Here is a 22,025-nt window from a genome sequence, read left to right as displayed (position 1 = left end):
CAGAAAAAGCAACTTTCTTGATTATAAGTATTTTTAAACATTTTATTTTGCATTTTTGATCTTTTGAGCTTTTCGACTACTGTTTGTGCCTATATTACTGTTTTATTACCTGATTTTCCTGTTTTTCTGTGCTTAAATTGTTGATTGCACTTGTTGGCTAAAGTTTTGCTTAAAAGTAACAAACAGGCTAATACACTCAAGTGTACCAGCCTTTGATAGCAATTTAGTCGAATACCAAAGCATTTACTGTATTTTTTCTGTCTGTTTGCAAAAAGAACTAAAAAAACCAAAAAAATACTTCTCCCTTCCTAAACTTTCCTAGCTAGTTGTTCCAGTGATCAGATTTTGCTGATCCCTGGGCTTTGTATTTGGTTCCTGTGTTCCTCCATTTTCTTGTGTGGCCAGAGGTAGTTTCTTTACTCACCAGTGGGAGTGGGGAGTACTGAGCTGCTTGTTTGTCCTCAGAGGAGTGGTTAGAGACAGCAACTAGTAATTCGTTGGCCATTTTGGGTCATTTCCTGTTTTTTCCAGCCCCCTGCTATAAAGCACACTTTGGCGGGCTTTTCTGGCATTAGAGAACTTGGCATAGCTCCTCGTGGTCCCCTGTAGAGTTCCTAAGCCAGCAGAGAGCAGAAAAAGCAACTTTCTTGATTATAAGTATTTTTAAACATTTTATTTTGCATGTTTTGATCTTTTGAGCTTTTCGACTACTGTTTGTGCCTATATTACTGTTTTATTACCTGATTTTCCTGTTTTTCTGTGCTTAAATTGTTGATTGCACTTGTTGGCTAAAGTTTTGCTTAAAAGTAACAAACAGGCTAATACACTCAAGTGTACCAGCCTTTGATAGCAATTTAGTCGAATACCAAAGCATTTACTGTATTTTTTCTGTCTGTTTGCAAAAAAACTAAAAAAAACAAAAAATACTTCTCCATTCCTAAACTTTCCTAGGTAGTTGTTCCAGTGATCAGATTTTGCTGATCCCTGGGCTTTGTATTTGGTTCCTGTGTTCCTCCATTTTCTTGTGTGGCCAGAGGTAGTTTCTTTACTCATCAGTGGGAGTGGGGAGTACTGAGCTGCTTGTTTGTCCTCAGAGGAGTGGTTAGAGACAGCAACTAGTAATTCGTTGGCCATTTTGGGTCATTTCCTGTTTTTTCCAGCCCCCTGCTATAAAGCACGCGTTAGCGCGGAGTTGCCACTGTTGCACACAAGATCAGTGGTGGTTAAACAAGTTTAAACTATTCGGGCTACCTAAATTCCACTCTTCAAATTTTCCCTTAAAACTACCTTCCTCGAACTGTACTGCCGATCTAACCAGCGTATCCTATAACTAAAAACTTCATCTCTACTTGATTCCCAAGTAGACTATTCTCTATCTGTAAAGCCTAGCACTTGCTCCTACAGTACTTGCACCTTGATAAAGCACTATTATTATAGATAGTACCCCACCAGCCTAGAACCCACATCCCCCAGAGTCTTTTGTAAGTTTTTTTTTATTACTTCAAGCATGTCGAGTGATCAGCTGCTAGTGTCCTCTCCTGCTCAACTGGTGAACCTGGGAATATTGAGGCAATGTTACAATTGCCTCATGTACACAGACAATCCTCTCCTTCTCCCACAAAACACAAATACATGCGAGAGATGCAACTATACGGCCAAACTGGAGGCTGAGCTCTCTCAACATAGGACTGGCAAGACCAGACAGGAGGAGAAGGAAACCACACACACTACATACCCAGTCACACATAGTACCATCACAACTTCAAATCATACACATAATCACACAAAGACATACTCGGAGGCTCTGATCAAAAATCTACCAAAACAGCAGAGGCCACCAAAGCAGACACCCAAACAACTACCACCTCAGGACCCAACACATGCAACACATAGACCACACAGTCAGAGTGTCAAACAGTCACAGCCCTTAAGGCCTAACACAACGCCAGACACACTCATCATTGGTGACTCCATAGTCAGGCACACTGACGTCCCGCTCACCAGACTGAGTAAGGAAAAGGTCACAGTAAGCTGCCTGTCGGGCGCTAGAATCCGCCACATAACGCAAGCACTCAGGTCTCTCAACAGCAGGTACAAGTACGACTCAGTCATTGTCCACGCTGGTGTCAACGACCTGAGACGTACCTCCTTGGACTACATGAAAAGAGACATTGAGGAGCTCTCTGATTATGTAGCCCAGGCAGGTATGACCCTGACCTTGAGCAGTATCCTACCTTCACCTAGAATGATGCCACAATACAGTGATAAGATGATCAGCTTTAATAATTGCCTTAAATTCTGGTGTCATTCAAAGGGGATCCAATGTCTGTCTGCCTGGGATGACATGCTGGACAAGCCACGCTGCTTCGCAAGGGACGGCTTGCACCTGTCACCCCTGGGCTTCCGGATATTGGCAAAGGCTCTTGCCACCCCCATAGTGCGTATTTTAGGCAAGGCACAAATTCTAAACGTACCACGCTAGAAGAGCAAAAAGGAAAAACTAAGGGTAATGCTGCTCAATGCCAGAAGTCTCAATCTCAAGATGCATGCACTCGAGGCCCTTCTCAGTATGGAGAACATCGATGTCTGTATTGTGACAGAAACCTGGTTCAAGGCTCCTGAGAGCACCCCAGCACTATCAGGTTTCACCTCATATGATGCGTTCCGGCCCCAAAATCCAGACAACACCAAGAAAGGAGGGGGGGTGTCCATATTCATAAAGGACACACACACCTCAAGGTTGGTGGCAACGCACGATGCATCGGAGACCATCCAGGTGCAATTAACCATAGGCAAGACTGCTCTGCAATTTGTAGCATGTTACAGGCCACCATCTCAAACTCAGAAACCTCACATGGCCTTCCTGAAAACACTGGAGGGGATAAATATATCTCCAAACACCATCATACTAGGTGACTTCAACTACCCTAATATAGACTGGGAACACTACTCAAGCCCAAACACTCTAGCCCAAAGGTTCCTGGAGTTCATAAACTCAAATGCCATGGAACAACTAGTCACCATCCCCACAAGAGGAGAGAACATACTTGACCTCATCATCACGAACATGGGATCACAATGTTCAACACCGGAAGTATACCCCTCACTGGTGAGATCAGATCATAAACTAATCTCGCTGGAGGTCCTCATCCCGCCCCCACCCGAAATAAAAAAGACCACAGTGAAAAACTTCTCAAAAGCCGACTTCACACTTCTAAAAACTAGTGTGATCTCCTTTAAGGCCCCTGAGCCAGTGGTAAACATTACTCAAACCGCTGAATCACTTACAAATGCCTTCTACCAGCACCTACAGGACTGCATGGATCAGGCAATCCCAAACAAAACTAAGACTCTTTGTACCAAAGGTAAGCGTCCAGTCTGGTGGACCCCAGCCATAAACAAGCTCTACAACAAAAGGAGGAAGCTACTACAAGATAGAGCAAAATCCTTGAAAGGTAAGATACCTTTGATCATTATAAGTAAAAAACTAAGAGCTCTCATAAAATCATCCAAGGCAAATTTTGAGAGAAAAATCGCCAAGGACTCAAAAGACAATCATAAGGCCTTCTTTAGCTATGTTAGAAACCTAGGAGGAAACTCCCAGATATGCTCAGAATTAGTTCAAAATGATGTGAAGATTACCGAACCTACACACATTGCCAACATACTGGCTGACAGGTTCAGTGCAAACTCCCAAAAGGAGAGATATCTATACTAGAGGATTGTAGCCCCCCCAAACATCTCCAATGCCCAGGTGAGAACTGCTCTCGCCAAGGCAAAAAACACAGCATCCATGGGACCGGATGGTGTCCCCGGCTGTGTGCTCCACGAACTCAATGAGGAATTAAATCCGCAGTTAGGACAGCTGTTTAATCTTAGCCTCACCTCAGTATACGTACCCAAGGAGTGGCGCACGGCGACTGTGGTCCCAGTTCACAAGGGCGGTGCCTCCACCGACCCTGGGAATTACCGTCCCATTAGCTTGACAAGCCTTATCTGCAAAGCCATGGAGAGGATCATAATGGAACTCATAAATAAAGACATAGGGAACTTGCAGACTTTGGATCCAACCCAGTTTAGCTTTGTCAAAGGCAGATCATGCCTTTTAAACTTGGTTGACTTTTTCGAAACAGTCACCAAGGCCATTGATGAGGGTAAGGCAGTCCATACAGCCTACCTCGACCTGGCAAAGGCCTTCGACACAATACCCCACTCAAGTATCATTGAAAAACTCATCAGCTTGAATGTAAACCCATACATCACAAGATGGGTTGCAAACTGGCTAAGTGACAGAACCCACAGGGTCAGAGTTGCTGGCGCCATGTCAGACTCAAAGCCTGTCACAAGTGGTGTCCCACAGGGCTCAGTCCTGGGACCACTCTTGTTTGGCATCTACTTTTCTGAAGTACAAGCAAACACAGGAGGGTTATGGCTGACAAAGTTTGCAGATGACTGCAAACTGGGTGCCATAGTCGAAAACACATCTGACACAGATATCCTTCAGAAGGGCCTCACAGAAATGGATAACTGGTGCCAGAGCCATGGCCTAAAGTTAAACGCCAAGAAATGCATAGTCATACCCTTCGGGAAAAACAAGGTTACCCCTAGCTACCATATAGGTGGCAATCCACTGAGCACAGAAGAAGTCATCAGGGATCTGGGAACCCAGGTTGACAGTAACCTTTCGTTTGACACTCATGTTGCCAAAGTAGTTAGGAAAACCTTCTACATTGCCCACCTGATCATGAAGGGATTCACATCTAGATCTAGGGAGGTCATCGTCCCCCTGTACTCATCACTCATTAGACCTATGATTGAGTACAATGCCCCATTCGGAATGTATCTGACCCGACATCTGCAGCAGCTGGAAAGGCCCCAAAAGTTCCTCACCAAAAGGATAAAGGGTCTCAAAAATATGTCTTATGCTGCCCGACTGAAAGAACTCCAGCTCTATTCAGTCTCATACCGCTTGCTCAGAGGTGACCTGTGCCTGACATATAAGGCCGTGTCAAACCCAGATTTGATGAATATGTTTCACCTCAAAAAATCTAGATCCCTCAGAACCACAAGGGTGGGAGACTTAAACCTTGACACGGTTATTAATAGAACGTGCTGGAGGGACAGATTCATCACCCAGAGACTCCCTATGCTGTGGAACAAAATCCCGGTACATGTGAGGCTGAGCAGCTCGCTGGCCTTGTTCAAGAGGAATCTTGACCAATGGATGGGAGATCGCAGATATACCCCGGGGATTACTTCAGTGTCACTGCTTGACAGAGGCACAGCAAAATAATAGGCATAGTTTTCTTCAAACTAAAGGGGTGGCGAAAGCCACATAACTATGGGCTAGGCTTATAAATGCCCTTGGGCAGATAGCCTAGTATGAACCTATGAACCTATGAACCTATAAATATGGCCTATGTCAAGATCAAAGGAATTATTGAAGATCTTTTTCTTGAAAGAATTATTGAGCTTGACTTGTACCAATATTTAAATGTCTTAGCCCCTAGGCTACCAGGTTTATTTGGTATCCCTAAGACCCATAAATCTTTATCTAACCCCCCTTTTTGTCCCATTGTAGACAGTTGTGGCTCTATTACATGTGCTTGTGCTAAATTTATTGACAGTATTTTAAGGCCCCTTATTAGCCAAGAACCTCAGATTTGTAAAGATTCGTGGAGTTTTCACCAGAATTTGAACAAAATTCCTTTTGAGGCATGTTCGTGGTTTTTAATGATTGATATAAAAGACCTGTACACGGGGATACCACAGGATTTGGGTATCCAGTGGGTTCGTGAATTTATGTACAGTAAAAAGGTGGATGATAACATTATTTATTTGACTGAGACCTTATTAGAAATAGTTTTAAACAATAATTTTATGTTTTTCGAAGGTAAAATATTTTTGCAGAAATCTGGAGTGGCAATGGGATCGCCCTGTGGTGGCAGTTTTGCCAATTGCGTTTTGGCATATTGGGAGAGGACCTTTCTGTTTCCGAACATTTGTTTTATTGAAAATGTTGCCTGGTACACTACGTACCAGGATGATATGTTCCTTCTTTGGAAGGCTTCACCTTCCGAAGTTCCAACTTTTTTAAGGAACATAACTAGTATGACCACCTTTCTTGAATTTACATATAATTTGCAAGAATTTAACATCAACTATCTAGATATTTTAGTTACTAAAGATATGACGAATATGAGATATAAGAGTGTCATTTACAGAAAGCCGACATATTCTAATGCCTTCCTCCACTTCACTAGCTGCGATCCTAGTCATCAGAAGAAGGCAGTTGTGAAGGGTCAGATGGTTAGGGCAGCAAGGATGGTATCTGACCATGATGACTTTTTGTCTGAATGTGAACATTTGACTCAAATGTTTATTAATAGAGGATACCCTTGCCCTATGGTTTCTGCTATTAGAACTGAAGTGACACATAAAAGAAATATAGGTTTTTACAAACCAATTCTTTTAAATGTTGGCACCACTTCTGAGAATAGTGTTAGAACTGACCATTGTTCCCATGACAAAAGCCATAACAAAACTTTGACTGGTATTAACTTCCTTTGTACATTTAGTATTGATCATTATGAAATTAGGAAATTGTTGAATAAGAATTGGGCTCTGATAATGGACGACATAAAATTATTTAGTAATTTAGGTGACGCCCCAAAAATAACGTTCAGAAGAGGGCGTAACCTGAAAACCATGCTTGAGGTCAGACCCCACTCCCAAAGCAAACGTGTTTTTGGTATGACAAAATGTGGTGCATGCAGGCAATGTAAGCACATATGTACTGAGCCTTGTGTTAAAATTAAGAATGAAATGTGTAGGAATGTGGGTAGATGTAATTGTGGGACCAATAGTGTGGTTTATTTAGCTTTGTGTCAGAAATGCGCTGCTTTTTATATAGGCAAGACAGAAAGAAAATTAAAGCAGCGCATTTACGAACACATTTATGCTATTAATTGGCAAGATTTAAATAATGCCCTTGCACAGCATGTAGGGGATTTTACTGATCATTATTTTAAATTTACCATTTTAAGTAAAATAACTGCCGATATTAGAGGTGGCCCGTGGCAGACTCACTTAGAAATGAGTGAATTGAGTTGGCAAATTCGTACGGGTGCGTACATGTACCCTGGTTTGAATGACCATGTTTCCATTAGTTGTATTTTGAAATATCTATCCTCGAAAAGGTAGAATTTGGTTTAATTCAATATTATTTTAACTTTATAGAAAAGTGTGTATTCATTCATGTATACACATATTTTTATATATTTGTATATATACATAAACAAAGTTATTAGTCCTGTAAGGACAATATATATATATATTTAACATTTTTTAACAATCAAAACATTTAGGAGATGCTGAAACAGATTTTTAAATGTAAGTCTTGGTGAATGAAAGTTCTTATTTATTTATGTTTAGAAATTGAGTTTTGTTCTTTTATGTAATATATTGCAAGTGTGGTTTTTGTAGAGCAAAAGACTTCTTAGTACTTGATTTTAATGTTAAATGAATTGGAGGTTGATTGTCCAATTAGTAAGGGTATATAAATGCACTAGGAATTGTTTGTTAATGTTTGTCTGATGAAGGAGAAACACTGTGCCCTCTGAAAGTGTTTGGCTAACAATAAAACAGTTACTTTTATCGGAGTTGCATTCTCAAGCTCTCTCTTTTTTGTTTTTTACTAGTCCTAGTGTTGTCAAGTAACAAAGTGCATGTATGGTGATGGGTTTACATCAGGTTGCAGGGTATACACTCCTCAGCGAGCCACCTGTCCATATGGCACAGGCAATAACTGGTTTAGTAACCTGTGAAATGTGTTCGACTGTACCCCAGATATGTCCCAGCCATGGTGTCACCACAGTGACATATCCCATTGTGGAATATGATTGCAGACTATCCTCGTGCTGACACATGTACACCTATAACACAAATGGATAACATTATAGGGACTACAATCAATCAACCAGTGTTACTAGCAACACTAATGCATCATTGCTGGACGGCTACACTACCCGCCAAATATGCATTACACTCTACTCCCTACATGTTACACTGCTGTACTGTGGTACACTGTAGTACAGTCACTATGTGCATCAGAACCACATCAGCCTGTCCCTGCATTGATGGTATGGATGACAGGGATATGGCACAGGTATCATCATATGCACAAGGCATCCTAGTGCTGACACATATACACCCACAACACAAATGGATAACATTATAGAGACCACAACCAACCAGTGTTACTAACAGCTATAAAGCATCATCGCTGGATGGCTACACTACTGCCAAATATGCATTACACTCTACTCCCTACAACATGTTACACTGCAGTACTGTGGTACACTGTTGTACAGTCACCATGTACATCAGAACCATATCAGCCTGTCCCTGCATTGATGGTATGGATGGCAGGGATGTGGCACAGGTATCATCATATGCATAGGGTGTGATGTTGGTTTACCAGAGGCCGAGGGTGGGCCATACATTTGACACCATGTGTGTGGCTGAGGGGTGTACTGTTGGGAGCTGGGCAAGGTGATGTGGTGTGTGTAGGTATGGGGTTGCCCTAGGTATGTTTGCATAGTGTGTGGGTATGCATGCACACAGTTCTGCCATGTAGCTGCCCTACACAGGTGTTTATGGACAGCTGCAGACCATACCTGGCAGGGTGTGCAGTTCACTGCCTCTGGCCACAGACACATGGACTGTATCTGCCAGGGGTTCCATACAGGCTTCAATGTGCTACTCTCACCTCCTGATGACATTTGTCTGCTATTACCAGGTCCCTCCTAGAACTGGCCAGGACCACATGCACGTGGCCTGCTGTGGTGTGGTGTGGACAGCACACCCCCCCTGCACTGCCAGGGCTGCTACTACCACTACAGGAGCCCCTTGGTGTCCTAGCATGTCCACGTTGACTACCAGCTGTTGGCATTGCTGGCCTTCATCCACGTGGCTGTCACTGTGCTCCCACCACACATTCAAGCACAGACAGACCACGGTCGATGAGGGCCATCATCTCACCAGATCGTCTATCCATGAACTCAGTTAATCCATGGATGGCACCAGCCAGTTAACGTGCATTGTCATTTCAAGATGTGAGACCAGCCTTCTGCAGCCTCAGGCCCTGTCTGTGATAATATTCTATATGTGCCTGCACCACCATGACAGCCTGAAAAATACTTCTGCTGGTACCAGCTATGTCGCCTCTGCCAGGGGCATGATGTCCAGTGGCCCTACCACATGCACCCTGGGACATCTGCCTATATGGTGGCCTGCCAGACATCCTGTTATGCCTGCTGTGACCGGACACAGTAGGCATGGTTACCACACTTCCCTATGCACTGCCACCAAGCGCCAGCTGTTCCTCCGCTATGACCACTGGTGATGGGGTATGTGTAGGCATTAAAACTGTGTGCAGGGTTGGGGTGGCTCAAAGGGGGATGTCAAATGTTGGTGCAGTGTTGGCCCCTGACAACCCCACCTGTGCCTCAACAGTACTATCATCATCTTCGGTGTCTGTATGGACATCAATATCAGATTGCATTCAGGAGGGATCCTTACCCACCTCGCCACCTGTGTGGGTAAACAAATGCACTTTAAAACCTGTACAGCATTGCCTAACAGTATACACACACACACACACACACACACACACACACACACACACACACACACACACACACACACACACACACACACACACACACACAAACACACACACACATGCACACACACCTCCGTAATAACTACCTGTCCATAGCATTAAAGACAGTCCCACATATATGTCCATGTGTTACCCCATCCTGCATCATACTTGTTAACATACACACATTGATACCACTCATTAACATCTCAGTCTTCTAAATGCCCACACAAGCAGTCACAACACAAGGCATGTTGCTACTTTACCTGCCTGACCTGTGTGTAGTGGTTTTACATGGCCCCACTGTTGTAATTCGGTATGCACCCTGTGTATGTCTGGACATGATGTGCATGGCCCCTATATGTGTGGGCTACTATGTTGTATCCATAATATCTCACACTGGTGTGTCATGTGCATGTAATGCTCAGTACATGCCAGATAGGCTGCTCCTTCAGCCTATCATGTGACAACTGTAATATTTGGATACACTCCCTGGTGTTGACTAGTACTTCTCCAATGCATCTGTAGTGCTGCATACATGGGTTGTAGGTGACCTCTCTGCTGACTGCGATATTAAGGGTGTACCTGGTGTCTACCTTCCCTCTGGATGCCTGTTCCATGCTACAGACCATATTATACTATTTGCTGCCCTGTGATTACACACATGACAGGTATTCCTGGTGTGTAATGTGGCAGTCCATGTCCATGTACTGCACGGTCCCAAAGGGAGGTACAGCTGTATGAACACCCCACAATCTCACATGTGCATACATGGCCACCCACACAAACACACACATACACACATGCATTCTACGTGCATCTACCTCCCTCCACTTCACCAGAGTGATCCTGAAGTCAAACTAACTAACCACCAGGATGAACACACTGGATACCACTGCACCAATGTACACAGCATTGCTGTGCACCTGTTCTGCACCCTGCCATGTACTGTGCACCACAACTCACAGGTGTACAACCCATTGCAGAATGTGTAATACTGTGTCAGTTATGTCAGCTTTACTTCTGACAGCCCCTATGTTTTTCAGCAACACATACCTGAGATGATATGTGGACAGTTGTCATTGGTGAATGCCTGATGCCTGATTTGCAGCTGTCATCATCAACAGACCATGTATGACCAATCCAATACTCTTACATTGACAACCATCAGAGCAAACCATGGCTATGGGGGTGTACACACCTTTATTGACTTGACACACACATCCTTGATCTGCCATGGGACCACATCACCCCATATCCTAGCAGTACATGAGCCCAATATGTGACATATGTCCTGTACTTTCACATGCAGTGTCTACAGATTGTGTTAGGTGTGAAGCTGCTGACCGCAATGCATACACACCATGTGGGCATATGTGTGCACCCCCTTATTATGATGGTTTATCACAACTCTTGTTGTGTGAACTACAGCAGTCACTACTCCTGGCAGGGGTATATCAGCATGGGCCATCTACAATTGCCAGTGTATGTTCAGTCTGCCCTACACATGTCCCCCTATTCTGCATAATTGCAAGGTCTACTCATGTGCACATCCCATGGTGTTCACACACTGCCATCACTATTGCTGTGTGGGTAGGGTTATGGCTGCCACAGATCCTGAACCTGACTATGTACAGATAGAGCCATTCCTAGCATCCTTAGGATCCCTGCTGCAGTGGACTGGTGTGTCATGCTGAAACCCCCCCTCCTTCAGCCTTTATGCAGATGCATGACAAGTAAGCCCTACACATGTGTGTCACTTTGCAGTGTCCCATACACTGAACACTACGTGTTGCAGCCTAGACCCTGCTGATAATGTGGATTACTGTAATGCCTTATGCCATAGTGTTTCTTTGTAGCAGTTGCCATTGTCCTACAGGTATATACACTGGTGTTGCACTGCTTATGGGTGTTGTTCCGAGCATGTCCCTACTGTAGGCCATGTCTACCACCAGTATGTTACTCCCTGTGGACATATTCCACAATGACAGGGTGTTCGTTATCATGCAGGTGTCTGACATACCCTTCCAATGGTCACCCCTGCGATACCATGCATTTCACAGCAACAATACATGCACATGTACAGCAACAATACATGCACATGTACAGCATGCATTCAGGGTAGGTGTGTTAGATGTGTGAATGGAATATACCATCACCATTACATGCCCGGTGTGTTGGCAAGCATCTACATAAAACATACTCACCAGTTACAGGCTGCTGCCTTGGTGGTATCCCAGAGGGACCTACATAAGAGAGTGAGAGATGCAATGTCAGTGGCCACACCTGTGGCAGTGCTACAGGGTGGGTGCAGTATTACAATACATCAAGGGTGCATTCTCATGATACTACCACATCTGGACATCACTACAATGCAGCAACACAATATATCTATGACATGTCAGATATGCATGATCTACCTGTACCAATGCAGATGTATACACAACAGTGGTCTACTGATGTGCCCTGTGTCCTTTCCTGCATGCTCCTCAGCCAGTGTGTGGGTGCAATCCACCTCCACGAAGGTGTCCAGCAGTTGACGGCTGGCCGGATGGGCAGGTGCCACGAGGCTGGTCAGGAGCTCCTCCACACGTGTCAGGGGGGATGGATAGCATGGCCCCCCCTGTGGCGAGGTGATTCCCCTGGACTGCAGCACCACACTGATGGATATTGCAAAGCAGGTCAGTACAATGATGCTGGACCTGCTCATAACTGCGGTTGTGCAGTCTGACATCATTGACCCTGTGGACAAGGTCATACCACAGGGCGGTCTGCTCCTGCTGCTCATGGGCAGCCCAGACAAACAGCACTGGATTGTGCTGGATCAGGTGTGATATAATCACATCATTCTCTGCTTGTAAATAGGTGGGCAACCATGCATGTGACATCTTGGCTGAAAGACATAAAGATGGAAACAGGCCTGAGCAACTCATACAGCAAGGTTACCACAGTTCGTAATACACATCGCTGTCACCACCCTACCATATCAGCTTCAACAAACTGTACACACAACTCATTCGGTATGGCTACAGCTTACCTAGCAGTGGGACAGATATTGTATTGTACCACACTTTCTGCTATGTGATTGTAGCCATGTCCCTGTGTGGACACTATCATTGCTGGCCTGTTACAGACTATTCACCTGCATGCCATTGTCAGGGCCACTATGGTTGCATATATGCCAGTTGTATGGCTGCTTTGGGATTGCTGCACATCTGACATTCTGTGTTATTGGGGATATCTATGCATGCTGTTGGACAAGTTCTGGGATTGTGTAGACTATTACTACCAACATATGTTCTATAACAGTGATGCAATAACATGCATATGTTCTATTAGCCAGCTTACCACCTCTCCAAACCCATCTGCCCATGATACCTGGCCACATCACATGTGGGGCCTCCTCATGTACTGGTCCAGCAATATAGTCAGGTGGAACTAACCCAGGGGATGTTGTCTCCCCCAGGGGCACACACAGACATGTTTCTGTCCCCTGAGGTCAGGTCTAGGGTCTGTTCCATACCGGGCTCCACAGACACATGTGGGATGTGCTACATCAGTCTGAGGCACCCAGTACAAATTCACAGGGCCGACATGCTCCTCCTGCTCAGCCTCCAGGCTAGGCAACTTCAGGAAGTGGACTGCTGTTGTGAGTAGCAGTGGGTGGGAGGCTTGTTTCCATTGTGCCCATATTGGTGCCCATGGGGTGTCCACATCACAGACCATACACACCATCCAGGGTGTTTACCCACCACATGTGTCACATACCACTCATGTAGACTGTCCTCTATATCTACCAAGCCTGACCACCTCCACAAGTATTCCTGCCATACTTCCCTATATTCCTATTGCATACTTCACAGACAGGGGCAATATGGTCCCAACAAGGGACTAACATGTGACATACCTGTCCATGTTGCACACACTGACAGATGTAGATATCTGTGTGTATTGCTATGTGTGCTGGTGCCTCACACATAGCACGCATCACTGTGGTAGTAATATAGGGGACATGTCTTTACATACATATATGTTTGTGTGTGTGTTTGTATATATGTAGACATGCATATAGGTATATATCTATATATGTGTAGATATATGTGATGTATATATGTGCACATATATATGTCTACACATGGGTATCTGTATATTTGTGGACAGACATGCTGATATATATATATATATATATATATATATATATATATATATATATATATATTTATATATTATACATGTGACATATGTACACACATGCATACCTATATGTGGGGTACATTCAGACATCAGCTCCACAATCTCACAACACCTTCCTGCACAGCTGCACTGTTCCACCTTGCTACAACATAGAGGTGCCACATATGGACACAGACTGACATTGGGGGGGTATATGTAGGACACCGATTGCAGGTAACCCTATTACACACCTATGGCATTCCTGCATGCTACAGTACAGATTAACCTGAGTATCCTGTCAGAGGTGGACCGTGGGTCCCACGTGTCCATATAATGGCATTACTTCCACCATTAACTACTGGCCACGTAATATACATACTTCCCATTACACAACACACACTATGATGGCTTACATCTTGTCAGTCAGTGCTGACCTGCACAGTTGATGACTATGGCCCACTACCTACAGGGACAGACACTATTGTCCATAGCAGTTGTTCAGTTGAACATTATCACAGCACCTGATGGCACATATAAATCATTACACATCATCTATCCCATTATTATGGACCAGGTACTACATTCTATTACATGTATATATACTTCACATACTTGTTGTGAGAATGATGTCTTGATGAACGAATGATGAATATATGTATTTTCCTTAGGCTTTTCTTTTCTCTCTCTCTCTCTCTCTCTGTCTTTCTCTCTCTCTCTCCAGTAAATGGACTGAACTGTTTTGAATAGAATGCAACATGGCTTTAGTAGGTAATGCACATGATCAGGTGATGGCCTCTGCACCAATCAGTGTCCTCCACTTGCTAACTGCATGCAGCTTGCTATGTAGTACTTCCAATTACCACTGTCATGGCAGTCACCAACTATATATATTCCTGCTTCATGTGGGCATGGTCCCTTTACCTTTCATGTGTGATGGACATCCTTCCTGTGTGTGGGCAATACCTCTTACAGGAGAACCTTCATACTCAGGCCAGCTACATATTTGTAGGCGGTTCCAGAACTACAGGCAGAGTGCGAGTAGAGTTGTGTTATGCATTGTATAGTACTGGTGTTACAGGGTTTGTGTGTACACACTACTTTACCTTGGAATGCAGTCTGTCTGCATAGCTCTGAACTGTGGACCTATCTTCTTGATGGACAGAGGTGTGCCTATCATGTTTTGTCCGTCCACCACATAGGTCCTGTGTCAGATATTTCACTGACAGTGTGTGTGATGAGTGCTATCAGTACATGGCTATATCCATTTATGTTTCTAACCACAAATCCCTGACTATGGGTATGTTGCAGACTATCCTATAACACCAGTGACTTGCTTAGTGTATGACAACAGTTTTCCACATATGGGCCTGTGTTCCAGCTTCTGTCCTCCACCTACATACCAAGCTTTGCACATATGACATGCTGTGAGGGGTTGTTCTGTAGTAGGCTGTGAGTATATCATGCTGGCATTCCTGCCATCATTCCACTGCTGTTGAATCCCACAATGGGGCTGGGGCCATATATGTGTAGGCTTCACCTACACAATACATGTGTGCCCTTATGCACTCCAGGGGCCAGTGTATGTACCAGTGATATATGGCCCTGTATTATTGAGTCTAGAGGGGGGTGCACCATAAATAACCTAGGCTGTTACAACATGTGAGGGTATCAAAGGTGAGCTGCCTTAAGTATCTGGATGTACATTACCATACAAGTCACCTATATTTAAATTAATTACATAAATTGGGTTAATGCAGGCCTACTGCCTCCTGCCATACAGACTGTTCTGTTTGTCAGTGTGCTTGTGATGGTGTCAGTTATGCCTTGTTATGTAACAGTTACATCCCATTGTGTCAACTGGGGTCTTTACCACCTAGTGATTGTGTACAGAGTGTAGATTGAGGCTGCTGAACTATAGAGCTGCATTACTTACTGTTGATTGTTTGGTATCCTGTGGCCCAGTCTGTCTTTACTATTGTACTATTTGAAGGGCTCGGCCTGGACAGTAACATTTGTAAACCTTTCCAGACTACTGTATTAGTATAACTGTTTCACAGTTGCATTACTCTGTTTATATGGATGTCAGTGTCTGAACAGCTATATGACATGCCATATACAACTGTAATAGTACACAAATAAAGGTTTTCCATTTATGCAAACCTGTGTGTGGTGTTATATTCTATGACCTCTCTGTGGGTATATGCTGCAGGCAACGCATTTCATTTGTATGGGTGGCTCATACAGTGTCCATTTGTTAAGGTGTTAACTGCAGGCATAGTGGCTGTTCCATATTGTGTGCACTTTCTACATATGTATTGTACTATACATATCTCTGCATGTGTATGTGTAGTCACACACACATACATATACATATATATATATATATATATATATATATATGTATATATATATATATATATATATATATATATATATATATATATATATATATATATATATATATATATATATATATATATGTATCTGCATATATGTGACTATGTATATGTATCCTAGGGATGTTGGTAGCTTTCACATTGTACATTACCTAAGGGATCCACACTGTACTGCATGATATGTTACCGATACCAGCCTGACATCATACAGGTGGGATGTAGCACTGTTAACATCTTGTGCCCATGTCATGTCGGGTCCTGGTTATGGGATCTGCAACACTTGGTAGTGTATTGCAGGGCAGATGTATTTGGCTGTGGGAGGTATACCTATTCGTACAAGACGTATATAGTTTGGGGCCTCTCAACCCCATTAGCGGTGCATCTGGACATATATGTTTTTATTTTCCCATTGTTATCTACAGATGTATGTCTGTATATACCTATATAGATATATATATCTGCTTACATAAATATAAGTATGTCCGTATATATCTACATAGATATATGTATCTGCATACATATATATATATATATCTTGCTGTATATATTTAGACATATAGATGTAGATACATATTTCTCTAGATGTAGGAATTTGTATGTATATATATATATATATATATATATATATATATATATATATATATATATATATATATACATATATATATGGGTCTACTTCATTTCACCTAACTTCCAATTCACTCACTCCCATTTGACTGAGACCAAATGACTGAAATTTCATTTGACTGACACTTCATTTCACTGACAAGTATTATTAGCAAGAAAATGGAATATGCCCCCTTCCCCACTGTAGTGCGACCCTGGAGTTAGAATATATAGTTGGGGGGTGGGCACAGCCCCCACAACGGGTGGGGCGAAGCCCCCCACTTACTTTTCTTTTACTAAGCAATATTATATCAAAACTTAACAATATCATATGAAATGAAGTGGGGGGGCTGTGCCCCCCACACACCCCCAACTATATATTCTAACTCCAGGGTCGCACTACAGTGGGGAAGGGGGCATATTCCATTTTCTTGCTAATAATACTTGTCAGTCAAATGAACTGTCAGTGAAATGAAGTGTCAGTCAAATGAAATTTTAGTGAAATGGGGTCAGTGAAATGAAAGTCAGTGAATTGAAAGTTAGGTGAAATGAAGTAGACCCATATATATATATATATATATATATATATATATATATGTGTGTGTGTGTGTGTGTGTGTGTGTGTGTGTGTATATATATATATATATATATATATATATATATACATATATAGATATGGTGTATCTGTTTAGATATTAATATATTTACACACACATACATACATCTACATGTTGGAATACATTCTCTATACTGTTGAATGACTGGGCTGGATGATATGTTTGTGAATACATCAGGGTTATGTATATCTGACATGGTTTCGTTGTGAATCACTTTGTCTATGATGTGCAGGGTCCTGGGTTTGAGCCTTGTAGAGGCTGTTTATTTTGTTTCTGGGCAAAACAAGGGCCACTGGATACAGAGTGATTAAAGCACTTTTGAGCAGTTGTAAGTGGGTTTGCATGAACGTAAGCACTGCTAACTTCTGGTTACAGTTTCTTATACTCAGTTAGCTTCTAAATTGCTTAACCAGTGTGGGCATTGCTTACCCCTGTGCAAACAGGCTTAAACCTGCTTACTGCTGCTTAAAAGTGCTTACTCCCATATACCCCCATGCTAATTTCTTTAAAAGAAAAGAAAACGGGGTTGATAGGAAAGTGGTGAAAAAAGGGGCACAAAGAGGGAAAGATAGTAGGTAGACTAGCCAGGGATGTGCAGGAAGGGTGTAGGGAAGGTCCATAGCTGCCCATTTCTTCTACAACAACAGCTATGCATATACACTGAATTGGAGGTAGATTTGCACACTCAAATCCCTGGGGGGGGGGTGAGGACAACAATAATAAGTTGTGATGCCAATTAGACAGGATTACATGTGTCCACTGGACACATATGCGAAATAGATAGCTATGTACGGAGCGAGATTTTTTTTGTGGGAACAGATTGCCCTTCTTTTTTTCAGGTGAGAATGGGATGTTGGGGAGGGGTAGTAGGTATATTTGGGGAGGTAGGTTGGGTAGGTTAACAGACAAGACAAACAAAATGCATACATGGGTGGTAAATGACACATGGGGGATAAACACCTTGATGGGGAGGGGTGTTGGGAAATCGGAAGCTCATGAGCCCCCTAGTGGAAACAGTGGGACTGAGGTCCCCACCCATGGGCCATCAACACTGCACTTTCACAGCCCTGATGGTGGCTGTGCTGGGGGCTGAGTTGCAGAGCCAGACTGATGCTCTAGTTGCGACAAGCGGCCCTTGAGCTGGCGTAGAAGATCACCAAGCTGCTGGTTGATCTCTCTATGCTTCACGATCCTGACCTGGAGACGGGTGACAGGTGCTTGTCCACACCCACTCCTGGGAGGGGTGAGCCCCATCCCCTGAGGTGGTTCCACCTGAAGGACCAACGGACAGAGAGGTCCCGGGTTGGGCCCCAGACATGCTGGTGCTTGGTGCCATGGCCAGCTGAAGTGGGACAGGTGGATCGGCTGGGACCGGCCTTCCCAAGCGTGCTATAGTGTTTAGATTTCATCATCATATGCGGGTTAGTAATAGTCAACACATTCCAGGGTTAGGTATAACAGCATGCATAGATATTCCCATTAACCCAGACATAAGATTCAGAACAGTTGCATAACAAACAGAACAAATGCATATATGGGACCACAGTGGTAATAAGAACAGCATGCAGGTACATTGATGGCACCATGCCACCAATGTTGGAATAATTCAATACAGCACATGCATGGGAACAATTAAAATATTTATCAAACAATTGGACATTATCAGAACACAGGTGTCATTACATACAAGTTGGGGTGGGTATGTTGATCATTGTTGGAGATATGGTGGGGGAGGGGGAATATGTTAATTAACAACTAGTATATTCCGGTAGTCACATTACTTTCCTAGTCAGTGCTGTTATCTGTACCTTACAAGTCTTACTGCACTACCCTATAGCCTTAGTTTGGACAGTGATATGGCTGTCATCATCATTACACATGAACTGGTTTTACTTGCAGTATACATCTCTTACCTGGTATACCTGTGGAGGGTATGTTTGTTAACACTAACTAACTGTTTCTACACATACTCCCAGATTCTGGGTTGATGTTGTGCACATAGCTATCCAACTCTTTCTGTACAGACTCTGGACATGTGTTGACCACATGCTGGTGTGCCGGGACATATCTAGAATATTGCCCTCTTCCACCTTTAGTAACCTGACACACACATATACATGCTTTCCTACACAGTTATATTATGTAGCACAGTGAGGGTGACAGTGATCAGTGATACTTTATTATTCATAGAAACTGCAACACTCACAATTCCCTAGAATACCAGAATTAACAGTACCAGTACAGGTTATAATGGTCTTTATTTCTCAGCACAGTGTTCGTATCCGACGTACCTGTGGGAGCAATGTTTGTTAGCACTACCTGACTGTTGCCACACAAACTTCCAGATTACACATTAGTATTATGCACATACATCTCACTCTGTTACTGTACACACTCTGGTCACAGCTTGACAACATGGGAGTGTAGATAGGACATACTCGTAATATTACTCTCCTAACAGTTTCAGGGGTTGCTAAAGTGACAGGATTGTTCTCATAGATGTGTGACAATCACTTGTATTCCCTGTTTTCTGGCTAAACATATGGGATCATCCCACAGACTTACCAGGGGGACAGGGGGACAGGCAGCAGATATTGGCCCATATACTGGACATTCTGGCCTCATCTGTACAGTTGTGGGGTATGATTCTGTATGCAGCCTACATCCACTCCCAGGATTCAGACCATGGCTGTGTCTGCTACAACTTAAACACAGTTGTGTCTGCTATATAGATAATGCTGTATATCTCCTATCTGCTTTCTATCTTATTAATCCCCTGTGCTTTTGCATTCTGACCTTGTATTACAACACTCTTATACAGATCTCCTAGACAGTAATATTCTGTAGGACAGTGTGGGTGACAGTGATGTGTAATACCTCATTATTCAGAACAACTGCATCATTTGCAATGCTATACAATAGCAATGTAAACAGTATCAGTACAGGGTATCATTCTTGTATTTCTGTGCACAGTGTTGGTATCTGGCAGACCTGTGGGAGAAATGTTTATTAGCACTACCTGAATGTTCCCACACACAGTACCAGATTCCACATTACTATTATGCACATGCATCTCACTTTGTTACTGTACACACTCTGGCCACAGCTTGACAAGTTGGGATGTAAATGGGACATACGTGGCTTCTTAGTCTCATAAGGTTTTGGGGAGTTGCTAGTCTGCCATCTTTGTTCCCATAGATGTGTGTCAATCAGTTGTATTTCCTGTTTGCTGCCTATACATCTGGGGTCATCCCACTGATTTCCCAGGGGGACAGGTTGATAGGCAATAGATATGGGCAACTTTACTGGACATTCTGGACATATCTGTAAAGTTGTGGGGTATGATTCTGTATGCAGACTACTACCACTGGCAGGATTCGAACCAATCTCAGTTGCATGTGCTATTTGGGTTTTGTTGTCTGCATTTTCCATGTTTTCTGTCTATGTGTCTCTCAGTTGTTTTAAATGGCCTGTGGGGATTACACCAGTCATATACAGGCATTCCTACACATTAAATTGATGGTGCACGGTGTGGGTAACAGTGCTTAATACAACAGTACTATTACATGATTGCAAATCTACATTACCATATAATACTAGAGTATACACATGCAGTCCAGCAGTTAGACCTTTATTGTAAGGCTGATACGCTTTTATTTATATACATACTATATGAGACTCTTCCTGCCATATTCTCCAGTGTATGCAGTACTTGCCTTGAACAATACAGGTTTTATACAGGCAATTGATTTCCTACTACTTTTAGTTTTATTTCCTATGACAGTAAATGCATGAGTATTACTGACCTGCCTCATGTCGCAACCTTGCTAGGTGACTGACATGGGCCTCCTGGTTTGCGGCCCACTCCATTACAGCTGTGGGGGACATAAGAGCAATATTTAGCCATACCTATCCATGATATGCCTGAGTTCATAATTATTACACACATAGTGGGGTGATACTTACACACAACTGGAACATCCCCTGCCGCTCTAGCCTCTTGGATCCACTGGTCCAAGAGGTCCCCTTACACCGCTTCAGGTCGGCATAGTGATGCCTGACCTGCTCACCAGTTCAGGGTATGCCAGTGGCACTGGTGAGGTCATGGGCAAGATGGTCCCAGGCCTCTGCCTTATATTGGGAGCCCTGGTACTGACCCTGCAGCAGTCTCTGATCATGGTCTTTGACAAGGTGTCTTGCCATGACTTTGGACTCCTGGATGCACCAGCGCTGTGCCTGAAAGTGCACACCTTCTCCCCTTACTGCCATTGTGCCTGCAAGGGGAAGCTACAACCAATTATAAGATGTATTCCCGCCTCTTGGGTTTAAGTATGGTCAATTTCCCACACTTTTTCGTGATTGCCCAGTTTTGAAAAGACTAGGCTATGGGCAAACCTGCTTACCTAAGGTTGGCATTGTTTAAAGGAGTATAACACTGGGCACATTGAGTTAGCTGGCCTACACATTGCTTACACCTCCTAAGCTGGCCTGTCCAATGCTTAGCATTGCTTACATTAGACTTTGCATTATAATTCCTTTTTGGCTTTGAGTTATTATTCATTACACCTT

Source organism: Protopterus annectens, chromosome 13.part0 (assembly GCF_019279795.1).
Source record: "Protopterus annectens isolate FY-2018-M chromosome 13.part0, PAN1.0, whole genome shotgun sequence".
In the NCBI taxonomy this organism is placed as follows: domain Eukaryota; kingdom Metazoa; phylum Chordata; order Ceratodontiformes; family Protopteridae; genus Protopterus; species Protopterus annectens.
Note: the sequence above shows the minus strand (reverse complement) of the source record.